Source organism: Rhinolophus sinicus, linkage group LG18, assembly GCF_036562045.2.
Source record: "Rhinolophus sinicus isolate RSC01 linkage group LG18, ASM3656204v1, whole genome shotgun sequence".
Lineage (NCBI taxonomy): Eukaryota > Metazoa > Chordata > Mammalia > Chiroptera > Rhinolophidae > Rhinolophus > Rhinolophus sinicus.
This window is the reverse complement of record NC_133767.1, coordinates 7,353,617-7,378,966: the sequence shown is the minus strand read 5'-3', so window position 1 is coordinate 7,378,966 and position 25,350 is coordinate 7,353,617. Positions and strand designations below refer to the sequence as shown.

Genomic DNA, 25,350 nt, shown 5'->3' with positions numbered 1-25,350 from the left:
GATCTGGTGGCAGCTCGGCGGTCCCAGCTGTCACCGAGTGGGGGCAGGGGCTGGGGCAGCGGTGGCGCGACTGGGCGCCGGGCCGCGGACAGCGAGCCTTTCAGCCCCTGGGGGTGGCCCGCCGTCCTGTTAGGCACAAGATGGGGGGAAAACGGACAGCAGTTCTAATGTGGAAAAAACCTCTCAACTCCTGAAAATTCCGTCCTTCTCATTCACCATCCTCTCCGCGTTCTCTGCCTCACAGTCTCGCTACCTTGTTCTCTTTCTTTCCACCTTCTCCCCTCCCCCAGCCAGATTTTGCCCTACATTTCAAAGCCAACGCAGAGCGTCTTTCATTTTATGTATTCATTTGGTGGAAGAGACAATAAAACCTTGAGACATTATAACTTATACTACGATGTGGCTCGTAAAGCGCTCGGGCCCAGGCTCCGCCCGGCAAAGGGGATTATTAACTGGAACTTTCAATGACTCACTGTTTGACTAGTCATTCAGAGCCTTCACCCAGATTTTTCCATCTCGTCCTCCTCCTGGCCAAGTGCTTTGCAAATTAAACAGAGAGTTGCCATATTCCTTGATGGAGCCAACTGTACCCAACTAACAGCGTTATTTTCTTTCTTTTTTAACACGGTTACTTTGATGTGTCCAGCTTCTGTATGTACCATTAGGTGAAGTGGTTTTCTTTTGAGTGGTCCGATTCGCTCACGTAGTCTGAATTGAGTTTAGGTGAACATGAGAAAAGAATGAAAAAAAAGAAAGGAGAGAGAGAGAGAGAGAGAGAGAGAGAGAGAGAGAGAGAGAGAGAGAGATACTTAGACCCAACTGCATGAAGTAGGAAAATAACGTGGCTCTGAGGATCCATTAAGTTTTTCTGAAATTCACCCCTGTAGAAGCCCAAGCAGAGAAAAACATTTTTGATATTTTTCTGCAAGGAGTCTAGACAGAGTGCAACTAACCTGCTAGTAATTAATGGTATGGACACACAGAGAATAGATGTTTCTTAACAACCTATGTTAAGGTCCAAAATGTAGATCTAAATACGAATTTTACTTTTAAACATATGTATTTTAAAGATAAAACAGAACTCAGCCTAATGAGACAGGTAAAAAACAAAGCTGTCAGTTACCTTTTAAAACAAGTCCTACACTAAAGTGGTTTGAAATTGTGTTTAATATTAAACAAACAAATTTTATGTATTTAAAAAAAAATTTTATTGGGGAACAGTGTGTTTTTCCAGGACTCATCAGCTCCAAGTCAAGTCATTGTTTTCAATCTAGTTGTGGAGGGCACAGCTCACTGGCCCATGTGGAAATCGATCTGGCAACCTTGGTGTTATGAGCGCTGTGCTCTAAGCAGCTGAGCCAACCAGCCGTCCCTGTATTTTTTTTCTTTAATACATGACACTTGGGAAATTGACCACTATAGATGTGGAAAAAAAGCAAACAGAGACCTCCATTATAACAAAGCTGGCTTTACGTTTCTCATCAGGTCTGTGGCCTATGCTCCCTGAAATCTTTCGGACTTTTTTTTTCAGGAGAGATAATGTATTCCTCTGATTAATACAAAGTCCTGGTTACAGCCTATTATAATTCTCGGAAGACCCAATTGAATCTTTTTTTGAGAGTGTCCCACTTTAATGTTGGTATTAAGTGATTGCTTTCAGATTTACAGAGAACTCATAGAAATTGATATAAAAATCATACATTCTTTCCTTGTATATAGGAGACCTGCATTGCTATTGAATGAGATATTTTCATCTTATATTCACAAGAAGAAAATACAATATATTTGAAATAAAGTGCTTTCTCACTCAAGATTTGCACTCCCCAAACTACTCTTAAGAAACTGTCGCTTTTTTGCCCAACATTTTAGCGAGGCTGCAGCGGTAGCAGCTGCCCTCGGAGCTTCGCTATGCCGCCCAAGGACGACAAGCAGAAAGATGCCGGAAAGTTGGCCAAGAAACACAAAGACCCAGTGAACAAATTTGGAGGCCAGGCCAAGAAGAAGTGGTCCAAAGGCAAAGTTTGGGACAAGCTCAGTAACCTGGCCTTGTGTGACAAAGCGACATGACAAAGTGTAAGGACGTTTCCCCCTATAAGCTTATAAACCCCACTGTTGTCTCTGAGAGACTAAAGATCCGTGGTTCCTTGGCCAGGGCAGCCCTTCAGGAGCTCCTTAGTACAGGGCTTATTAAATTAGTGTCAGAGCACAGAGCTCGCGTCATTTACACCAGAAACACCAAGGGTGGGGAGGTGTCAGCTGCTGCTGAAGATGCATGAATAACAGGTCCACCAACTGTACATTTTGAGAAATAAAACTTTATTAAATAAAAAAAGAAAAAGAAATCGTCCACACAAGCAGCTGACTCAAATAGGGGACCACGCTGTCCTTCTCTAAGCCCTTTGTCATTGGACACCATACTTCACGGGGTATCACCCATAGGGCACTGGATGGTAGGTTAGTTCTTCACATCGAAGTACATTAGCGGTTCTTTGTGCCTGCTGCTTTTCCTAGGGACAAAGACAGAAACGGCGAAGAAAACTGCAGCTTAGAAAAGCAGTTGATGTCATTAATTTCCATGTCCCCGAATAGGATAATTATGGATATTCAGGAAAAAATCCACTGCATTGGTTTTCAAAAGCCTTGACCTGCCAAGGTTGAGGCACTGCTCCAGCCAGAGAGGGAGAAGTTCTTCTTGATAATGACTGTTGAGCTAAGACCGAACAACTTGAGGTCACAGTTTCTTCTTCATGTTCTTTATATTCCCAATGCCCAGTAGAATGCTTGGCATAGAAAACGGGCTTACTACATGTTTAATTAACGGATGGGTGCATCAATAGAGAGTTTGGGATGATACTGCCCTTTATGCTTATCTAGGGCAGTTGAGACTCAGGACTATCAACTTTAAGAGAGTTTTTCAAAGGACATCCCGCTATATTCTCTGTGATGCACACCCAGGGTGAGCCGGACAGCAGCTGTGCTTTGCCAAGCTACATATGCTCACTCAAGGTCTGAGCCATTTCACAACAGATTAATTCCCATCTTCCAGTGCAGATTCCAACAGCTGACATTCCTAGCAGTCTCTCGCTTTTGTTCTCTGTCTACCTATCCTCCCTTAGTTATTCTGCTTTTAAACTGAATCGGGGTCTCAGCATTAGCCCCTTTTAGTCAACTACACCGTACTTTGTTTTGTTTTGTTAATCTGAGCGTTTATTTTTTATGCTTCCAACCATAAGGCTGATATGAAAACTCAAGGCTGTCCTAGGGTTTCTGTGGGTGCACACAGAGGGACAATGGCCATCCCATTCCGGGAAATGTTTTCTACAGAAATATGAGCACAGGTGTGAAAAGCTGTTTTTTCCTGCATTTTTGCAATAGCTCCAAACTGGAAACAATCTAAATGTCCAATAACATGGAAATGGTTAAATACGTGACATTACACCAATGTTATGGAATGATATGCAGCTATCAAAGAGTAAAACAACATAGAGATACATTTTTTTTTAAGATTTTATTGGGGAAGGGGAACAGGACTTTATTGGGGAACAGTGTATACTTCTGGGACTTTGCCAAGTTGTTGTCCTTTCAATCTTAGTTGCGGGGGGCAGAGCCCACCATCCCTTGTGGGACTCGAGGAATTGAACTGGCAACCTTGTGGTTAAGAGCCCACTGGCCCATGTGGGAATCAAACCGGCAGCCTTAAGAGTAGGAGCACGGAGCTCTAACCGCCTGAGCCACTGGGCCGGCCCCGAAAATACATTTTTTTATAGATTTGTATTAAAATATAGCTAACATACAATATTATATTAGTTTCAGGTATACACCATAGTTATTCTGATCACCATGATATAAGTCCAGCAACCATCTGACGCTGTACCACACTACCACAATACTACTGACTATATTCCCTATACTGTGCATTACATCCCCAAGATTTAATTATTTTATACCTGGAGATTTGAACCTCTTATTCTTCTTCACCTTCCCCCACACTTTAACAATTTTTCAATTACAGTTGACAATCAATATTATTTTATATTCATTTCAGGAGTATAGCACAGTAGTTAAACATTTATGTAATTTAAGAAGTGATCCTCCTGACTAGTCTAGAACCCACCTGGCACTATACATAGTTATTACCGTATTATTGACTGTATTCCCTGTGCTTTACTTTACATCCCCATGGCTACTGTGTAAAACCAATTTGTACTTCTTAATCCCTTCCCCTTTATCACCCACCCCAACCCCCCTCCCATCTGGCAACCATCAAAATGTTCTGAGTTTGTTTCTGTTTTGTTTGTTTATTTTGTTCTTTAGATTCTACATACAAACAAAATCACATTGGGTAGAATATACAGTGTATCAATGTATCTAGTACAATTCTATTTCAAGTATCTAGCTTTTTTAAAGAAAAGATGAAATAGTGCCATTTGCAACAATGTAGATGCATCTGGAGATTATTATGCTAAGCGAAATAAGTCAGACAGAAAAAGTTGAAAACCATATGATTTCTGATATGTGGGATATAAAACTGAGAGCAACAAAGGAATAAGACAAACAAATACTCATAGACATAGACAATAGTTTAGTGGTTACCAGAGGGTGGGGGAGAAGGGGGGTGGTAGAAGAAGGTAAACGGGGTCAAATATAGTCTGGTCATGGAAGGAGAACTGACTTTGGGTGGTGAACACACATGTGATACATAGATGATATATTACAGAGTGGTACACTTGAAACCTATGTAACTTTACTAACCAGTGTCACCCCAATAAAGTTAAAAAAAAAAGTACCTATCTAGCTTTTTTCTTTCCCTGGAATATTCTTTACCTAGATCTACCTTGCTAGCTCCTTATTATCATTCAGCTTAGATGTGTATTCTCATCTCAGAGACCTCTCCTAGCTACCCTGGTGTGGGGACAGAGCCCCAGAAAGCAGTTTCCAGGCTCTCGGCCTCACATAGACAGGTGCTGGCTCAGGTAGTAAATGGCCATCAATGTGATTGGATGGCCATCAGCTTTGGCTAGTTGGCCGTCAGCTGTAACCAGTGAGCCATTGGCCACTAATATAACTACTGTAGCTACGATAGCAAAAAGAGAAGAATGGGGGCTAGCAAGAAGATGGCGGTTGGGCTGGCAAGCGTGGATGGCGGTTTGCGGACAGTGTGGATCCAGCCTCCAGTGAGAGTATAGTGCCGCCAGCGAGAATATAGTGGTATGACTCCCCTACCTATGGCTCCATGGGTGTTCCTTTTTAGCCTCACCATATCCTGCGTTCTTCTGTGGGGAGTGGGAGCAGAGACCCTGCCGGGTCTCCCGCACGACACCTGACCTCTACCAACCCACATCACTCTCTACTCTCTTACCCAGTTTAATTTTTCATAGCTATGGGGACCTGGCCCACAGGCAGCTAAGCTAGCAGGCAGTCAAGGTCTCCGAGCTCCATGGGAACGCTGCTTATCAGACAGCCAGTTCTGTACACTAGCCAGCAGTCAAGGTCTCCCGGCTTCTCGGGATGCTGTGTGCGTGAGAGCAGGCCTGCAGTGCCTGCCGGATGACTTCTCCCATGCAATGCTCTTTGTTTGCTGTACCCATATAACCTTGCTTCTTCTCTGCCTGGGTGCAGAGTGCTACCCCTCCAGCCGACAGCCACTGGAGACTCTCCCCCATCAGTAAGTCTCAGTAAACCATAAACTCAGCCACCTGACGTGTTCTTCGGGCTTGTGGCTTCTCAGGCACAAATCTTGGATCAACTCGGACTCAGTCCAAGCAATAGCACTTATCTTGATCTGAAATTCTTATTCATTCCCATCTCCTCCTACTAGAATATTCCATCAGTCTGTCTTATTTGCTATTGTGTTACCATCAACATTGCCTGGGTTGGTAACGTGCTCAGTAAACATTGGGGAAAGAAAGAAACATGCATATCTCTTTGTATGTTATCAAACTTTTAAAAGTGTGAACAGTTACATATGCAGCAGTTAATGAAAGATATATTTATGGGATGGGATTGACTGTGGAAAGGACAGCAGCTGGAAGAAGAAGAAATTGCAGTTATTATTTATATGTTTGGATTTTCCCACAAGCAAATTCTTATTTTTTTTTATTGAGGTGAAATTCACATAACATAAAATTAACCATTTTAAAGTGAATAATTCAGTAGGATTTAGTGCATTCACAATGTTGTGTAACCAACCACTTTTTTTTTTTTTAAGATTTTACTGGGGAAGGGGAACAGGACTTTATTGGGGAACAGTGTGTACTTCCAGGACTTTTTTCCAAATCAAGTTGTTGTCCTTTCAGTCTTAGTTGTGGAGGGCGCAGCTCAGCTCCAGGTCCAGTTGCCGTTGCTACTTGCAGGGGCGCAGCCCACCATCCCTTGCAGAAGTCGAACTGGCAACCTTGTTAACCAACCAATTTTGTCTAGATGCAAAACATTTTCGACGTGGTACAAAGAAACCCATAACCATTGTGGGAACGGTTCCCATTTCCATGGGAACATGCTTTCTATTCTCTCCTCTTTGCCCCTAGTAACCATCTTTCTATCTCAAAGATTTATCTATCCTCGTCATTTCATATAAATGGGATCTTAGATTACCTTTGTGTTGAGCTTCTTTCACTTAGCATAATGTTCTCAAGTTTCATCCATGTTGTAGCTATCAGTACTTCATTCCTTTTTATGGCCAAATAATATTCCATTATATCAATGTACCACTTCTTGCTTATCCATTCACTCATTGATGAGCAAACGGTGTTTATAACTTAAAGATAAAAGAAAAGTTAAGCTAATAAGTTGTGAAATTCTAATAAGGGTTTAGTCCTATAAGACTGCCTTCCCCCAACACACACACACACACACACACACACACACACACACACTTCAAACACCAGACACAAGCCCAGGTTCCTTGTGGGCTTGTGACCTGTGACCTGTGACCAACTAGCCACAGGTTGTAGGTTCCACCAACCCCCTCCAACTCAGAATGCCAATCACAAGTCCAGGTTGTCACCTGTACTTCTGACCAACTGGCTATAAAATCAGAGGTTCCCACAACCCCCTCTTTGGGTTCGATTAATTTGCTCGAATGGCTCACAGAACTCAGAGAAGTGTTATACATACTTGATTACTGGTTTATTATGAAAGGATACAACTCAGAAACAGCCAGATGGAAGCGATGCACAGAGCAAGGTATGGATGGGGGAGGGGCGTGGAGCTTCCATGCCCTCTCCAAGCACACCACTCTCCCCAAATCTCCATACTCACCAACCTGGAAGCTCTATGAACCCCAACCTTTTAGGTTTTTATAGAGGATTCATTGCATAGTCATAATTGATTGAATTACTGGCCATTGGAGATTGAATCGGTCCCCTCCCTGGGGTGGGGGATGGGACTGAAAGTTCCAACCTAATTACACAGTTGGTTCTCCTGGCAACCGGTTCCCACTTAGCTGCTTCCAAAATTCACCTAATTCGCATAACAAAAGATACCTTTATCACTCAACACTTAGGAAATTCCAAGGGTTTTGTGAGCTCTGCACTAGAAATGGGGAGTGAAGACCAAATCTATGTGAGAAATATATTTTGGTTATCTGCATGACCAAATGTGTATTTCTCATAAATCTCAACATCGCAAACAGCCTGCTCAGCACACCAACGTCCCTCTCAGCTCTTGTGGAGACTCAGAATCCAGGAAGAGAGATGCCCATTGGCCAAGCTTTTGTCACTTTCTTCCCCCCAGCTGAAGTGGACATGGAAGGCACTCCTATGGGACTGCTTCCCAGCAAGGGACAGATTACCCACAAAGGGGTTTCCCCAGCCAGAAACCCATGTGTCATTAGAAAGAGGGAATGGCTGTAGAATAGACCAAAATAACAAACACCAGGACACGGAGTCTGTATAACAGCCACTCGTGACAAGGACACAGCACGACAAATTCCAGGGCATGGAAACTGCATGACAAGTGTCAGGATATTAGACAACTCAGCCAAACTAGCAGAACATCATCCTTCCTGCTTAGTCGTTCATTTAAATAAATATTATTTCCCATCGACCATATTCAAGGTTTATTGAATAGTATTCAAGGTTTATTCAATAGTATTAGTGTGCCTTTGGTCATGCACTCAATCCATTTTTGCTGATCATAAACCTCGCAAATAATAATAAGCCATGGAGAGTGACTCTTGATTCACCCTGTACAGGGCAAGGTATGGGGAACAAGGTAAACCCCCCAGTTATTTTTATATAGGTGAATCAGGTCATTGTGACCACCCATAAAGAGAAGTGCTGAGAGTCTGTAAGTTTGAGAAGATCCAGGAGAGCAAAGTAGAACACAATAGAAAGAGTCCAACTTGGAGTTAGATAGACCTGGGTGGGAATCCTCCCACGGCATCTAGCTGTGTGACTTTTGACAAGTTACTTAACCTTTCTGAGCCTTTTCTTTTAAAGCTCTTAGTATGTTGCCTGTGCTCAGAAAATGGTAATTGTGATATGTTAAGAGACAAGATTGTGATGGTAGCATCCCTCTATTATTACTTAAGTCAAGACAACAAACTGGATTTGGATTGTTGCAAGATTGATTTAGGTTACACATCAGAAAGAACTTGTACTTGTTAGTCTGCCCAAATTAGAGAGAGGGCAGGGTCTGGGCTGCTAGGGCTACTTGGGAGGGCCCATCCAAGGTACAGATTGAGGGTCAGACCATGGGAGGGGCCTGAAAGGAACCCCTTGCCTAGAGGAAGAGCTGAGTTTTATATACGAGTAGGTGATGGGCCAGGTTCTGTGTAGGCCTTTGGGACCAGCCCACTCCCAACCTCCCTTTTCCCTCTCCCCCCTGCCTTTTTCCCCATCAGCTACTCTGTACACTTCGGCTGCTCTGACCTCCTTTCTGATCCCCCGACTCACCAAGCCTGTTTCCTCAAGTCCTGCACCCCGGCTGCTCTTCTGCCTGGCGTGCTCTGTTCCCTGCACCTCACATGGCTGGCTACTTCGCATCATTCAAGTCCCGACTGAGATGTTACCTCTTCCTCTGAGCGATTCCCGATGGAAAACTGACCCCTCCTCCTTGCTCTCTAGAACATCACACTGATTTACAGTTGATTTTCAGTATTTGCAGATTCTGTGTTGCCAATTTGCCTACTCGCTTGAATTTATTTGTAATCCCCAAACCCATACCCACGGGGCTTTCACAGTCATTTGCAGACGTGCACAGAATGGCAAAAATTTCAGTCACTTTAAGTGCACGTTCAGGGCTGAGCAGGAGCAAGGCCACGGTCTCTGCCTTCTTGCCTCTGCTCTCATTTTGTGAGCTGGTGTCCTTTTCAGGAGGAGATCGGCCACAAGCTGGCCAAGTTGTCCTGTGTGATGTGTCTTATTATCTAACCCAGCTCTGTGCAGAGGCTCTGGGAACAGTGGCCTTGGCCTTGGTTTCCACATTCCTTGTTATCCTACCTCCACCCCAACCCCAGTGCCCAGCAGACACTTAATAAGTATTTGTCACAACAGTGAACAACAGTGAAAATGATCAGGCTGTTGGCACTCAGGAGAGAGGGTCAAGAGCTGGGAGGGTCCAGTGTAAAACAAAACAAAACAAAAGAACATACGAAATAAAACAGAAAGAGACTCACAGATACAGAGAACAAACTGATGGTTACTAGAGGTGAAAAGGAATGAGAGGTACAAACTTCCAGTCATAAAATAAATAAGTCACGGGGATATAATGTACAGCATAGGGAATATAATCAATAATATCTTAATAACTTTGTACAGTGACAGATGGTTACTAGACATACCATGGAGATCACATCAGAAGGTATGTAGATGCAGAATCACTATGTTGTACACCTGAAATTAATATAATATCGTATGTCCACTATACTTTGAATAAAAGAAAGAAAAGAGATGGAATGGGTCATCCATTGACGGGATGGGTCATCATCCATTGACGGGATGGGTCATCATCCATTGACGGGATGGGTCATCCATTGACGGGATGGGTCATCATCCATTGATGGGATGGGTCATCATCCATTGATGGGATGGGTCATCATCCATTGACGGGATGGGTCATCCATTGACGGGATGGGTCATCATCCATTGATGGGATGGGTCATCAGCCATTGATGGGATGGGTCATCCATTGACGGGATGGGTCATCATCCATTGATGGGATGGGTCATCCATTGACGGGATGACCATACTGGGAAGTGTGAGTAGATGGGGCTGGAAAAGATGAAGTGAGAGGTGATCTGGGCCTGCATAGGGTGGGACTAACCTGGGAATATCCTTGTGGGTGCTGCCTACATGGAACGGATGGGTGCACTTCTGAGTGTTTACCCAGACACCCGGAATGTAGTCTGGAGGTAGGTGGGGCAATGGTGACATCAGTAGCATCCATTGAGTGGCCAACTTTTATGAGTCAGATGCTGTGCTTGGTGTTTCGCTCACATGTCTCTTCTAGTCCACACAACTGCTCTGTGGGGTTAGGATTATCCCCTCAAACGAGTGAAATAACTGGCTCACGGAACTAGCAAGTGGCAGAGCCGAAATTCAAACCCAGCCCAGTCTGATTCCAAGCCAGGAACCTCTCACCACCACAGCCGTGTGTCTCAGGCTCTAGACTTCACGTTTTTGCCATTGGCACTTACCATCTGTCCTAGTATTTACTGCATGCTTTTCCTTTAACCTGACACTCTTTCCCACCCAATTTATTTTCAAAGGAAACTTTATTACTTCTGTAAATGGAAAACAAGTATCCCTTACATGAAAAGAAGATAATTTTGAAAATATATACAAAGGAAACAATATTACATTTTGACCAGATCTTGTGGCCCTGATGGAGATCGACTCTCTCTTTGTTCAAAATGGGGGTTGGCAGGCCTTGGAGAAGTGTTACAGACAGAGTAGAATTTATCTGAGACTGTCTTCTAGAACACATCAAAGGCTAATTGAACAGAGTAATTGTCTCACTGTGTGACTCTGTTACTGAGTGCTGTGCCTCTTTACTACACACAAGCTTCTCTTATTCCTCCTAAAACCCCTTCATGTACCATTTTAGGCTTCAGGAAACAGCAGCTCACCTTTGTGGCCTTATGCCCCGATGAGCTTCCCTTCTGAACAGCATGAGGAGGCAAAGCTTATGTCACGGAAAGTGGTAGAGGGAATTTAAGGCGCTAGAAACGCAGCTCCTTGAGCTGACATTTGATCCAGTTCCAGAGAACAGGCTGAGAGAGCAGCAGCCCCAGGCAATGAGTAGCCTGCTGTGTTCGCTTTCTAGGGATGCAGCAAGGTCACGATGTCTGGCTTTGAGAATGGTGGTAAGGGTCATTGGAGGAAATCAAAATGCATGCTAAGGGCACAGTAGGGACACTGGTAATTGTGGAGTGGCACACTGCCTATAATAAGTGGAAAGCCAGTTTAGAAGATCATGACATAATATCTCTGTCTCCCACTCCGAGCCTTCGTCTGCAGGCCTTCTAGAAAACAAGCCAATTATTTGATGTGCAAAGAGGAAGGGAAGATATTCCCAAATGAGCAGGGGCAGAGCGGAGGGAGTGTCAAGCTGGAGAAGCTGTAGGACTCCTCGTGGAGCCTTAAGTTACACAGCCTGATTGTGACATTGGAGGCGAAGATGCATTTGCTGTGCGGTGCATGAGACAGCCTGGGGTTTCAATCAAATGACATCTGGTGGCCTCTCAGGGAACTGGCAGGTAGCTTGGATGTTGAGGGGAGAGGTTGCTAGAGTAGGTCTGGGGAGAGAGGAAGGCAGACACTGTTTTCCTACTTGCTTTTCTCTCTCCCCTACTTTTCGCCCTTAGTCATTTTACAGTAAACATATATCAAGGGGTCTCTATCTATTCAGTCATTCAGTCATTCGGCCAACAATCCTCGTCAATTACTACGTGCCAGTCACTGTGCTAGGCGCTGGGCCACCATAGGTGAACGGGATTGTCCGTGCGCTCAAGGGCTTCACGGGCCGGTGGAGAGGTGCTGGTGGTAAAATAAATGAACACAAAATACAGGATCATAGTTAAGACCCATGGATGAAAGAGACTTGCCTGAGTTCGGTTCCTGTGCTTCTTCCAGTTGTGCAGGTTATTTTACTTCTGTGTGGCTCAGTTTCCCCATCTATAAAATGGGGGAATCAATAGTACCTGGTTCACAGGGTGTTTTGCAAGGTTTAAATGGATTAATCCAGGCAGAGCACTTGGCACAAAGCCTAGGCTACCGTAAGTACAGCTCCAGAGCTCAAAACTATTAGGTCGGTGCGAAAGTAATTGCGGTTTAAAAGGTTAAAAATAATTGAAAAAAACCACAATTACTTTTGCACCAACCTAATATTGTTACTAATATTTTAAGCAACATACAAAGTAGAAGGTGAAGTAACAGAGGAGGGAATAATTCTATGGCAGCTGGGGAGGCTTTCCTGGAAGAGGTCATGATTTGTAAGTTGAGGTTTTAAAAAGACAGGCCAGAAGCACTACAGGGCGTAAAGGGGCGCAGGGCAGGTGGCACAGCAGACACGCGATGACACTCTCTTAGTAGAAGCCAGGAAGAGCAAGGGAGCAGTGAGCTGTGGATGTGACAAAGTAGTTGTCTAAATTGGTTCACACAACCTCCTGGTTTTCATAATTACAGCTGTGTGGGAAGCATGTAACATCTTCAGCGTTCCAGCTCCCAGTTTCTTAATAGTGTTCTCCAACATCAGTCACCAAGAGAATCCCTCGAGGAATTGATGAATAATGCAGATGCCTGGGCACCCATCCCAGAGGTTCTGGCAGGCCTGGTGTGAGGCCCAGGATTCTGCTTTTCACATAAGCATCCTAAGTCATTCGGTGCCAATGGTCCAACTGTCACACTTTGAAAACCTTTATCCTAGGGTTCCAGCTCTCAATCTGAAAAACACTCACCTAGACCTGTGATTATAGCCAAGCCTAGAATGAGTATAATCAAAATGGACTTTGACTATCTACTGAGAACCATCGCTTTGAGGATCCACATACCAGCCCTCACTCAGCCCATTTTCCCTTCAGCATCAGGATGGCTACTGTTTCTTTAGTTCTCTACCTGACTGTGTTAGGGGCCTATGATGTACGCACACACACACAAAGCCCATTTCTAAACCAATGCTGTTCACTAGAACTTTCTGTGAGGATGGCAATGTTTTATATCTATACTGTGGCTATTGAGTGCTTGAAAATGTGGCTAGAGAGACTGAGGTACTGATAATTTTTAGAATTAATTGAAATAGCCACATGTGGCTTACCGGATTGGACAGCTGGGATCTAAACACTGGAACAATGCTGAACACAGAGAGCCCACACTGCAAAGGCCGGGGACTGAGACAGCCTCAGAAGCCAGCAGCTGTGTCTTCTCCTGGGCTCGCCCTGGGCTTTTGGAAGAGAATGGAGGGCAGAGATTCTTGCATTATTTAAATGGTGATTCTCTCTCTCTGTCTCTCTCTGTCTCTCTCTGTCTCTCTCTGTCTCTCTCTGTCTCTCTCTGTCTCTCTCTCTCTCTCTCTCTCTCTTATGTATAATTAGATGTACCAAGTTAAAAACATGTATGATATGACTCCACTATGTAGGTTTTCAAAGCATCCCCTCATGATTTGTGTTTTCTGTGACTTATAAAAATTATTTAAAACCCCAAAGAATGGGAGAACGATAAGGGATCATATCCAGAATACATAAAGAACTCTTATAACTCAACAACAATGACAACAAAAAGAGCCCAGTTAAAAAATGGGCAAAGGACTTAAATAGACATTTCTCCCAAGAAGATATGCAGATGGACAATCAACACGTGAAAAGATGCGCAACTTCACTAATCATTACGGAAATGCAAGTCAAAACCACAATAAGCAACTATGTTGCACCCATGATTACTATCAAATAGGAAAGAACAAAAAACAAAACAAAAAAACACCCAGAAAATAATAAGTGTTGGTGAGCATGTAGTGAAAATGGAACCCTTGTTGGTGGGAATGTAAAAACAGTGTAATTGCTGTGGAAAATGGGAGGGTGATTCCTCAAGCATTAAACATAGAATTACCATATGATTTAGCAATTCGACTTCTGGGTTTATACCGAAAAGAGAGGAAAGCAGGGACTCAAATAGATATTCGCACATTCACGTTCCTAGCAGCCTTATTCACAGCAGCCAAATGGTGGAGGCAACCCCAATGTCTACTGATGCATAAGTGAATAAACAAAATGTGGAATATTATTCAGCCTCAAAAAAGAAGGGAATTCTAACACATGGTACAACATGGGTGACCCTTGAAGGCATTATGCTCAAGGAAATAAGCCAGTGACCAAAGGACAAATACTGTATGGTTCTACTTCCATGAGATACCTAGAGTAGTCACATTCCATGGAGACAGAATGTAGAATAGAATGGTGGTTGCCAGGGGCTGGGGGAGGGAAGGATGGAGAGTTGTGGTTTACTGGGGACATAGTTTCCGTTTGAGAACAGGGATGGTCGTGATGGTTGCACAATAATATGAATGAACTTAATGCCACTGAACTGTACACTTAAAAATGACAAATTTTTGTTATGCATATTTTACCGCAATAATAAATATAAAAGGAAAAAATATAAGGCAGGAAGATCTTAATGCTGCTTCCCCACCTTTTTAAGCCACTACTCCAAAAGAAAAAGTCCCAGGAGTGAATCCTAGAGGAAAATATCTCTGTAGACAACTTCTCCAAGGTGGGGGCCGGGGGGAAACCAGTAGGAAGGGTGGAGGGATCCCAGCCTAAAAATTCCCCCAACTTGATATCCACACCCTCACCTTTCCTTGTATCTGTCCAGGGTGGATATTATTGATTTATTTCTCAGACATGTCTTTACTGACGGTGAAAATCCTTGGCAATAACACTGCTTAGAGGGGCTATTGACACTGTCGATTAACTGCTCTCTACATCAATTAAACATGCAAATCTTGACGTGCAGTTTACAATTACAGCGGAATCTTACCAATACTTTGATGAATCAAATCATTCTTGCGGCTACAACCTCAGTTGGCACTATTATGATTCAGCTTTACAGGTAGGCTGAAAAATTGATCTGTTTGAGGATTACAGCCGTCTTTCGCTGGATGTTTTTTCTGAGCCTGTCAGTTTCATCGTGCTTATAGTAACTGTGGGAGTATAATGCAATACCCTACTTCTTACAAAAAATAGACATATATAAGAAAGAAAAAATTAGCTTGGACTGAGGGATCAGTTATTTACTCTTCGTCAGGCTGGAATAACGGAGGTAGATAAAGCCATTGCAAAGTGTTATGACAACCCCCTTCTTTGAGTAAGTACTGCCTTTTTACTCACTGAGAACATTGGTTGTGAGCTCATTGACAACTAGACACTTTGTTGTTTGAGACTATACCAGTAAGAGCATCCTGCTCTTATCTGGGGCATTTAAGTCACATTGACACAGAGACGCTGCCTCCCTTTCCAACTCAGTGCAGAGCATCAGATAAGAGGTCCATAAACACAACAGTCCACATCAATCATAACTGTAGTTTCCAAGGCAACACGACTCTGGATGTACTTTGCAGTCCAGACCTGATCTTGACCCCATTACTCACAGCCCTCTTTTGCTCTGAGCCTATCAAAACCCTGTTTTATTTAAATTTCTCCTATACTCTACCCTTTCCCTAAATTCTGTAAGGATGCTATTTTTTCCCTTTGGTGAGATACCCCGGGTTTCCTCTGGTGCATGGTCTCCCTTCTTGCAACAAGTCAATAATGCTGACTTTATGAGGCTACACATTTGTCCCATGTGACCCTGAGCTGATCGGGCTAAGACAATAGAAACCTCAATTGACAATAAAAAAAAAAATTAGTCAGTCAGGGTTTAATTTGTGAGTGTGTGATCACAGGAAAAGTAGTCACTGCAGAATCTCTTTAAATTGTGAAATCCCCCCTACTCTTCACACATTTAAAATTGCTCATTTGGATTTACTTGTAACATTTCATTTCAACATTAGTTTTGAACAAGGAAGAACAGTAGCCCTTGCGCTGCAGGACGGATTTGGCTTTTTCATAACATCCCCACTGAATTCCAAGGGGCCACCAGCAGAGACTGAGCCTAGATAAGGCCCTAGTGGTCCAGCGTCTGGTGAGTTCCCTTTGTGTATGTTTGTCAAGTCATTCGGAGGTTATCAGATTCAAGGACTGGTTAATAATTATGAACATCTTAAGACTCTGACATAGAAAGAAAAATGTCAGTTTGTTCCTGGACCTAGAGAAATGTCATAGCCAAGTAGGTTGGAATCCTGTGCTGGGTTCATCACAATTGTCTGCTATATAGGAAAGTATACACTAGAATCACATTACTGCAAAAGAGTTGTTTGGTGAGAATTTTAAAATTATTACTTGATTTTATGCATGCATCCATCCATGCATTCATGCATCATCCATCGTGCGTACATGCATCTATGCGTGCATGCATGTCAATTAGACCAAGATAATAAATACTGACTAACATTTACTGAGCATTTATTATATGTCAGATACTAGTCTAATCATTTTACAATTATGGACTCACTTAAGGTTTATAGGACACTTAAGGTACTATTATTATTCCTTCTTATCGATGAGGAAGCTGGGCGCAGAAATCATAAACAACTTTCAGAAAATCACAACTAAGAAGTGCCCGAGGAAGGATTTAGCGTAGACCCCAGACACATAGTCTTTTTTCTTTTTTACCCAGATTCCTCAAATGTTGACATTTGCTTTACTATATTTGCTCTATCTATTGCTATATAATTTTTTTTCTGAATTGTTTTAGAGTATGCTTTACCAGTAAATACATCAATTATGTGTGTATCTTAAGGGCAAGGACAGATCAAGATAGTATATTACTGTTTAATATCCAGATCTCATTCGATTTCACTAATTGTTCCACAATGGCCTTTTATAGAAAAGAAAATTCTGGATCATGATACATTTGGTTGTCATGTCTCTTTAATCTCTTTTAATTTAGAGCAATTATATAGTCTTTTTATATGTTTAATGTCATTGGCATTTTTGAGGAATACAGGCAAAATTGTTATACAATATATCAATAAGGATATACTGACATTGTACAGTCAAGATTATCACAAGGATTCCTCATGTTACCTTTTAAAGTTCTTGTTTTGTTGTCGTCTTTATATATCCAATTGCTTCACCAACAGTGTCTCCTCCATTGAATTCCTTTGTAGCTTTATAAAAAAGTCAGTTGAATATATTTGTGTGGGTCTATTGCTGGGTCCTCTGTTCCATTCCACTGACCTATGTTTCTATCCCTTCACCAGTACCATACAGTCTTGATTACTATAGCTATATAGTGTCTTGATGTTGGGTAGACCAATTCTTCCCACTTTATTCTTATTTTTTAAAATTGTTTTAGCTATTTTAATTCCATATACAGTTTAGAATGATCTTATTTTATACCTATAAAAAATCTTACTTGAATTTTGGTAGAATTGACATATGTATTATGTTGAGTTTTCCAATCCATGAACATGGTATATCTCACCATTTATTTAGATTGTCTTTGATTTCTCTCATCAGTGTCTTTTAGTTTTCAGTATATAAATCCTATATGTACTCTGTTAGATTTGCACCTAAGTATTTCACTTTTTCTGAAATATTGTAAATGGTATTGTATTTTTAATTTTGGTGTCTACATGTTCATTGCTAGTATATTAGAAAAGGCTTTTGAAAAAAATACAGATGTCTTGATCTCCAGGCCCACCTTCCAGTATTTGTCTTTTTGTGTTTGGCTTATTTCACTTAGTACCATTTTACATTCCCACCAACAGTACTTAAGGGTTTCAATTTCACATCTTCAACACATGTTGCTGTTTTTTTTTTTTTTTTTTTTTAATAGGCATCCTAATGGGTGTGAAATGGTATCTCATTGCAGTTTTGATTTGCATTTCTCTAATAATTAGTGATGTTGAGCATTTTTTTTTTTATTTATTATTATTGTTGAGCATTTTTTAAAAGTACTTGTTGGTCATTTGAATATCTTCTTTGGAAAAATGTCTCCTCAAGTCCCATAAGTTCTCTATGTGCCAGGATACCCAGTTCTGTAACATCTTTTTTCATAGCTGCATAGTCCTCCGTTGTATAGATGTTCTACATTTGATTAAACCAATTTCTCAGGGTCGGATGTTTTTCATTATTTTAAAGAACATGACTATGAACATTCTTGTAACCAAATCTCAGAAGGCTTCCTTAATTCTGTAAAATAATTTCTTGGATGTGAAACTTCTGGATCAAAGAATACAAAAAGGTCAGACAATGAAGTTCGCGAACTTTCTACCATGTAAGTGCACGGTGGAAAATTCACGAACTTAATTGTCCGGCTTGGATGCATGTTCCAGAACCTTCCAATCCACATTGCCTCCAGCCCCTTGGGGGCAGGCGTGCTGCCCAGACTGCTGTCCATGGTGGAACCCACGGTGGAAAAGAGAGCCATGCTGCATGAATATAGAGTTCAGAAACACATTTTAAGCCTTTTCCTTTATAAATTATAATTGTGTCCTGTTTCTTTGGGTTTAAATTGCCTTTGTCAGATTAGCTCGGCTGGTGCGTGCTAATTCTCACGACTGTTACTACCAGACACTACTAATGTTACTTAGCTAATAACAGCAGCAATGTTAGACTCAGAGGAGGTCCCCTTTTCATTTCCAGCCAGGCGATTCAAGTCTGTTTATAATTGCTTGGCGCAGACACTGGCTGATTTCCAATTAGCAAACCAGACAAATAGCATTCGTTTGAAATTTTTGTTTGTGTGCAATAAACAGTGTTTCCATCATTTAATTTCTCATTAAGTATAAAATCAGAGAATGATAATTTGCCTGATATTTTCTGATACTTCCTGGATAAATATTTGCACCCTTGTTATTTAATGATTGTTTTTGAGGATGCATTCGGCTTTTGTCTCCACTTGCTCCATGGTCTTTCAGCTTTGAAGTGTTCAATGTCGCCGTGACACAAAAGGCTTGTGTAGACCTGGGCAATGATATTCAAATGACAATGGCTTTGTCACAGTGCACCACCTCTTACTTTTCTTATGTCTACATGACATTTTATGTTATTCTGTTGTGTCGCCTGTCATGAATGGATGGTCCAGTTCTAGGCAGATAACATAATAAGTTGTGGTCTAAAGCCCTAGACTCAGAGAGATTTGGTTCCACCCTGTACCAGTTGTTTGACTTGGACAAGTAATTGAGTCTCTGTGCATCGGGTTTGTATATGAAGAGTCATAATAATAAGGACAGCTCCGCTTTAAATGAGAGAATGAATGTAAAAATGCTGAGTGTGTAAGACTGGTCCCTCAGTAAATACTAGCTATTGTTACTGTTGGCATTGTTATGTCATTGATGTCATGGCCTTCGGGATCATCCTGGGGGAATTTGCAGTAGAACATTTGAGAACAAACTGTAACAAGAACGACATTCGTAGTGATAAGATTGGTTTCAGGTCTGTTCAATTGACCTTGCTTTGAGTATGATCAGGGCTCTCAATTCCTATAAGGGACGTGCCTTATCAGCTCATAGTCTCTATGTGGGTTAAGGAGAAGAGCAGCTGGGACTGAGTTTATACTGTGGGGCCTTCACAGAGTAGGTGCACAATAAATACCTGTTGAATATTCTTCAGGAATGTAGCCGTTGGTGGATTGGGGCAGGCCATCACCATCTCATGGATTCTTCTCTCTTCCTTCCTGTTCTTCGAAAGTCCTTCTCACAATCCTTTCTGGAGTGGTGGCCCTAGTTGGTCATGTCTGGACTGCTTTACTCCACCTCTTCGCCAGGGATGCTTGGACTAAGGGGGGCACCTGGCTCAGAAACTGCCATTCTTCGAGGGAAGAATCCTTCCTTGCCTCTACTAGCTTCTGGTAATAGGAGGCAACTCTGGGTGTTCCTTGGCTCATAGAAACATCACTCCATCTCTGCCTCTGTCTTCACATGGCACTCTCCCTGTGTGACTGTGTCCAACTGTCTCTCTCTTCATCAGGACACTAGTATGGGATCAGGGCCCACCCTAATGACCTCCTCTTAACCCGCTAACACCTACAAAGACCCTATTTCCAAATAAGGTCACATCACAGGTGCAACACATCTCATTCTAGGGGACACAATGCAACCTATAATGGGTCAGGTGCTCTATGGGGAGGGGGACAATTGTCAGAGACCAGGGAAGGGGGGCTCCCGTCCTGAACCAATCCTGAGGAACAGGACAGCTTGGCGTTCTTTGGTGGGAAGAAGCTGGGTGTGTCTGAGGACAGTGTGGCGGGGACAGAGTTCGAGAAGGAGCTGAGTTTATCGTGGGGCAAAGGGACCCAGATGGTGGGGCTCAGGTCTCCTCTAATGATGCAGACCTGCCCCCTGTACCCCATCTTTGCCACGGGGCAGTGCTGGCCCAGGAGAAGTAAAGCTTTCAATTGTTAAAGAGAGGCTAGAAATCTAGATTTTTAAAATGTGCAATCTCCCGATTTTTAAATGTTAATAATGAATTCAAGTTAAAACAAAATTTATTTGAGGCTGTCAGTTTGCAGGATGGAGTTGGAGGAGGGGAGGGAGTCAGGGAAAGTGTCTCAGAGAAGGTTTTGGATGGTGAATAGGAGTGAAAAATAAAGGACGTCAGAAATGTGGAATGAGGTGGCTTGCATCCCCCATCCTCCTGCACTAGGGGCCTTTTCTGTTTTCTTTCTCGTTTGGAAGTCTGGCATCATCTTTTTAAATATCCCCACTCACCAGCTCTCTGATCATGGTTAAGTCCTCCAGCCTTTCTCATCTCAGTTTTCTCATCTGTGAAATGGGGCAAGTCCCTTAACTTCTCTGGGCCTCAGTTTCTGCTCTGAGCAATGAACTACCATGGCAGGGGGGCAGGTAGGGTGGGGAGGGCAGCTGTGAGGATTAAGGAAGACTCAGTTCTTAAGAGCCTCTGACCTGGCCTCCTCTTTTTCACCCCATGCCCCTCCCCCGCCCAACTGTGGAGGATTCATCCGCATCCCTGAATCAGCTCTTGAAGGGAGGGCAGTTGTCTCCCAGGTCTGCCCCCCTGGGAAGCATTTAGGTACAACCGTGGGGGCCTGGCACCCTTGGGAAGAAATTGGTGGAGGGATTTCTTAGCGGTTCCCAAGCACTTGCCTTGTTTCCTTAAACAACTGGCGGTGGTCCCAGCAGCTCTGCCTAGTGGGCAGATGAATAAGCAAACCAAGGGTTCCTGGGTGGGGGAGGGGGAGATAGAAGAATGGACACCCAATTACTCCTGTCATTCTGCCTGGATAACTCCTGGGCTGTGATTATGGCTCTGTGTGTGTATGCGTGCGTGTGTGTGTGTGTGTGTGTGTGTGTATTCTGTCACTGAGTGGGTCACCAGGAATGCCACGGTCCAGCCACAAAAACGAGAGGAAGCCGGCTAAATGGTGTCCCATCATCTGGTGTCCTTGACTCTGATCCCTTTATCTGATGCCCTTGGCTCTGGAAGCTTTATCACTGTGAAGGTTAATTTTATGTGTCAAACTGAGAGGACACAGGGTACTCAAATACTTGGGGAAACGTTATTCTGAGTGTGTCTGTGGGAGTGTTTCTGGGTGAGCTTACCATTTGAATGGCTAGACTGAGTAATTGGATGGCCCTCCCCAACTTGGGTGGCCCTCACCCAATCCACTGGGGACATGAGTGGAACGAAAAGGAGAAGGAAAGGGAGCTGAGGATTCTAATACCCCAGCCTCTTCCCTCCTGTGCTGCTCTCCTGCCAGTGTCTCCCATTGGCTGAACCATCTATAAGCAAGAGGGCACGGATCAACTGGTGTTGACGTAGTCGGTACCCATCCGCCTCCTGGGGCAGGAAGCAGGGTGGGGGAGGTAGAGGGCAGATACGGGTGGGTAAATGGAAAACATTCAGCACAGGAAGCGACTCTAAATGTCCTCCGCAACAATAGGCAGAACTTGCCAACAGTCCAAAAGATGGAACGGTCCACCTGATGAAAGACAAGGGTGTTTATAGGTAACTTGGTGGGAACAGCCATCAGCTGGGACATTGGACTACATGACCATTAAAGTTCCTATGAAGGACTTTGAGAGACTAAATGATTCTGTGAAAGCTGCGCCACTAGGTGCCATTCCATTTTATCCTTAGATGGGACAGCAGTAATAGTAATAGTAACATTAATACATAGTAATAACAACAGCCATAACTGCTAAGGTTTTAGGGGCTGGGGCATTTGGGAGGTGCTTAAGTGATAAGGATGGAGCCCTCACGAATGGGATTAGTGCCCTTATAGAAAAGGGTCCAGAGAGATCCCTCCTCCTTCTGCCAGGTGAGGACCCGAGGTCTGTGACCCAGAAGAGGGCCCTTGCCCAACCCGGCTGGCACCTGATCTCAGATTTCCAGCCTCCAGAACCGTGAGCCATAAATATCTGTTATTATGAAGCCACCCAGTCTGGTACTTTGTGATAGCAGCCCAAACTGACTGAGACACTGACGCTTTGGTCATTTTTATTTGGATTCTGGAAGAAGGTTCTTAGTGTTAAGCTTGGCGTAGGGTCTGGCAGGTAAATTATGGTAAAGACGGGCGAGGGGTGAGGGTGAAGGCATGTCCTCCAACTTCCCTGAGCCCTAGAGAAATTGTGTCAGTTAGAAACAGGTCGGGGTGGTTCAAAGAACAAGAAATCAGCTACTACATCAGACACACTGTGTGAGTTATTCCAGGAAAGCATAAACCTTGCAGATCTTTTGTCGAGATAGTAAAGCACCGTTGCCAGCAGCAATAAAGACAGGCTGGGAGCAATCGAACTGAAGTGTCTAGAAGGGAGACTGACCACTATGTGTCCACATAGGCTTTGCTCAGCCCCCAGCCCTCAGGTAACTGACTCGGTCTGGCATGTGGGTGGAATGAGTTGGGTCATTCATTCATCAGTGAGTCCTCAGCTTTTCAGCTGGTACCCTTCCTAAGACGTGGTCCATGCAGCTCTGCTTTGCAGGACTAGAAGCTGTGATGTGTGCCTCCGTAAAGATTACTCAATGTGTGTCAGTTATGTGGCACATACAACGGTCTTAAAATTCACTTATACATTGAGTCTTGTCTTTGAAAACAGCTTTATTGAGATATAATTCACCTACCGTAAAATTCACAAATTCAAAGTGAACAATTGAATTTTTTTGGTATATTCAGAGTTAGGCAACCATCACTGCCATCAATTTTGGATCATTTTCTTCATCTCCAAAAAAACCCTGACCTCATTAGCAGTCACTCCCCGTCTCCTCCCAACACCTACTCCCCAGCCCCAGCTAATCTACTTACTGCCTTTCTGGATTTGCCTGTTCTGAACACTTCATATAAATGCAATCCTACAATCTGTGGTCTTTTCTCACTGGCTTCTTGACCTGAGCATAATGTTTTTATGGCCCAGGAAGATTGTAGCAGGTACCTGTACTTCATTCCTTTTAATGGCTGAATAATATTCCACTGTACGGATAAGCCACATTTTGTTTACGCATTCATCTGTTGATAGGCATTGAAGATATTTCCATTTTTTGGCTATGAATAGAGAGTAATGTGAGTACAGAGAGTAATACTGCTGTGAACACAAGTGTACAAGTTTTTCTGCGGACATATGTTTTCGTTCTCTTAGGTACACACCTAGGAGTGGCATTGCTGGGTCATATAGTAACTGTGTGAACTGCTGGTTTGTCTTCCAAAGCACCACTTAACATTCCCAACAGCAATGTACGTGGGTTCCAATTTCACTACATCTTCCCCCATGCTTGTTATTTTCTGTTTTTTTGTTGTTGTATTTGTTTGTTTTTATGACCATCCTAGTGGATCTGAAGTGGTATCTCACTGTGGTTTTGATTTGCATTTCCCTGGTGGCTAATGACACTGAGCATCTTTTCATGTGTGTTGGCCCCTTGTATATCTTCCTTGGAGAATTGTCTATTCAGATCTTCTGCCCACTTTGCAATTGGGTACAGTTTCCTTAGCAATCACACTCTGGAATCCCTGCAGTATCTGATTCACAGTGGGTGCTCGTGATAAAGTTCTTGGCTTGGATTTGAATCCCAGCTTGGTCACTTCTTAGTACATGACCTTGACCATTCTCTCTGGACCTCAGTTTTCCCATCTACAAGATGCAGATATAATAGACATGTTAGCTAGTTCACAGGGTTGTTGGGATGTTGTGCGGATTAAAAAAGGCACTGCATGTCAAAGGCTTAGTTAGGACTCAGTAAATGTTACCTGTAATAGTAATTTAGCAACTCTTGCTTTGCTTTTTGTATTTTATTATGCGCACAACCTGGCAACCTTGCAAATAGGTATTATTATTTCCATTTTACAAGTGAGAAAACTGAAGCTCAGAGAGGTGAAGGAATGTGTCCAAGGCAACAGAGCTGGTAAGAGGCAGAGCAGAGATTCCTACTCAGATCAGACAGTCCAGGGCCCTCTGCAAATGTTAGCCTCCGGGAAGTTTCTTCGTGTCTCCTCTTGTGGCTTCTGTTATTCACATGAAACTGTAATTAAGCAAATGCTATCTGACAGGAATCAGAGAAGAACCCCGTAATTATTCGGGCAGAGAAAAGCTATAGCAACCCTAAGAAGAATGCATTCATCTCGCTTTGGGCTCGCGTTTGAGTCAGAGAATCTTTTCACAAAGTCCTGGCCTGCTCTCGGGCTTGGGTTTTCGCATGGCACTCTGAGAACCTCACAGAGCTGGTCAGAAAACAATGCATCGCTCCCTCTTCTGGAACCACTACTTAGGATTTCTGTGTAGTTCCCTATAGCAACATTGGGTGTCACCTTCGAGTTGCCTGAAGCCAGTCTCCCCGAGAAACTGACAAAATGCATTGTTTTCTGAGTTTCTGGCTCTCTAAGATCCAGTTTGCAGACCTTCATTACAGCACACCTGCCCCCACCTCGGTCTGGATAAGCTGGTTCTCGTTTATAAGGCCAAGTGTGGCTCTGAAAGAACAGGGCTCCTTGGAGCTGGATAAACTCTGAGTTTGAAAATGGGCTCCATGGCCATGACTTTGCACCTGATTTCAGTTCCGTTGAAAGGAGGAGAGTTTATGCAAAGCCCCTACCAACGAGGACGCTTTATCTCCCAGAGTTCTCTGCAATGTCCCTTTTCAGGAAAGTCATCTGCTCACACACCTGTGTCCACACTAGGCTGTGAGCAATTGTAAGCAACGTGCGGCAGGGACTCGACACCCTTCCTTCCTTCCTTCCTTCCTTCCTTCCTTCCTTCCTTCCTTCCTTCCTTCCTTCCCTCCTTCCTCTATTCCATTCCATTCCATTCCATTTACTGAGTACATATTATGTGCCAGACAACATGTACTGAGGCAATACTTCCTTC

At 43.2% G+C, this 25,350-nt stretch overlaps 1 protein-coding gene and 1 pseudogene across 1 annotated transcript in view; both read left to right on the top strand.

Annotated features, from left to right (window-relative positions):
* Positions 1-25,350, top strand: part of TNFRSF17 (TNF receptor superfamily member 17) — a 78,667-nt gene that overhangs the window by 35,174 nt on the left and 18,143 nt on the right. The window lies entirely within an intron of this gene.
* LOC109436532 (small ribosomal subunit protein eS25) lies at positions 859-2,295 on the top strand (annotated as a pseudogene).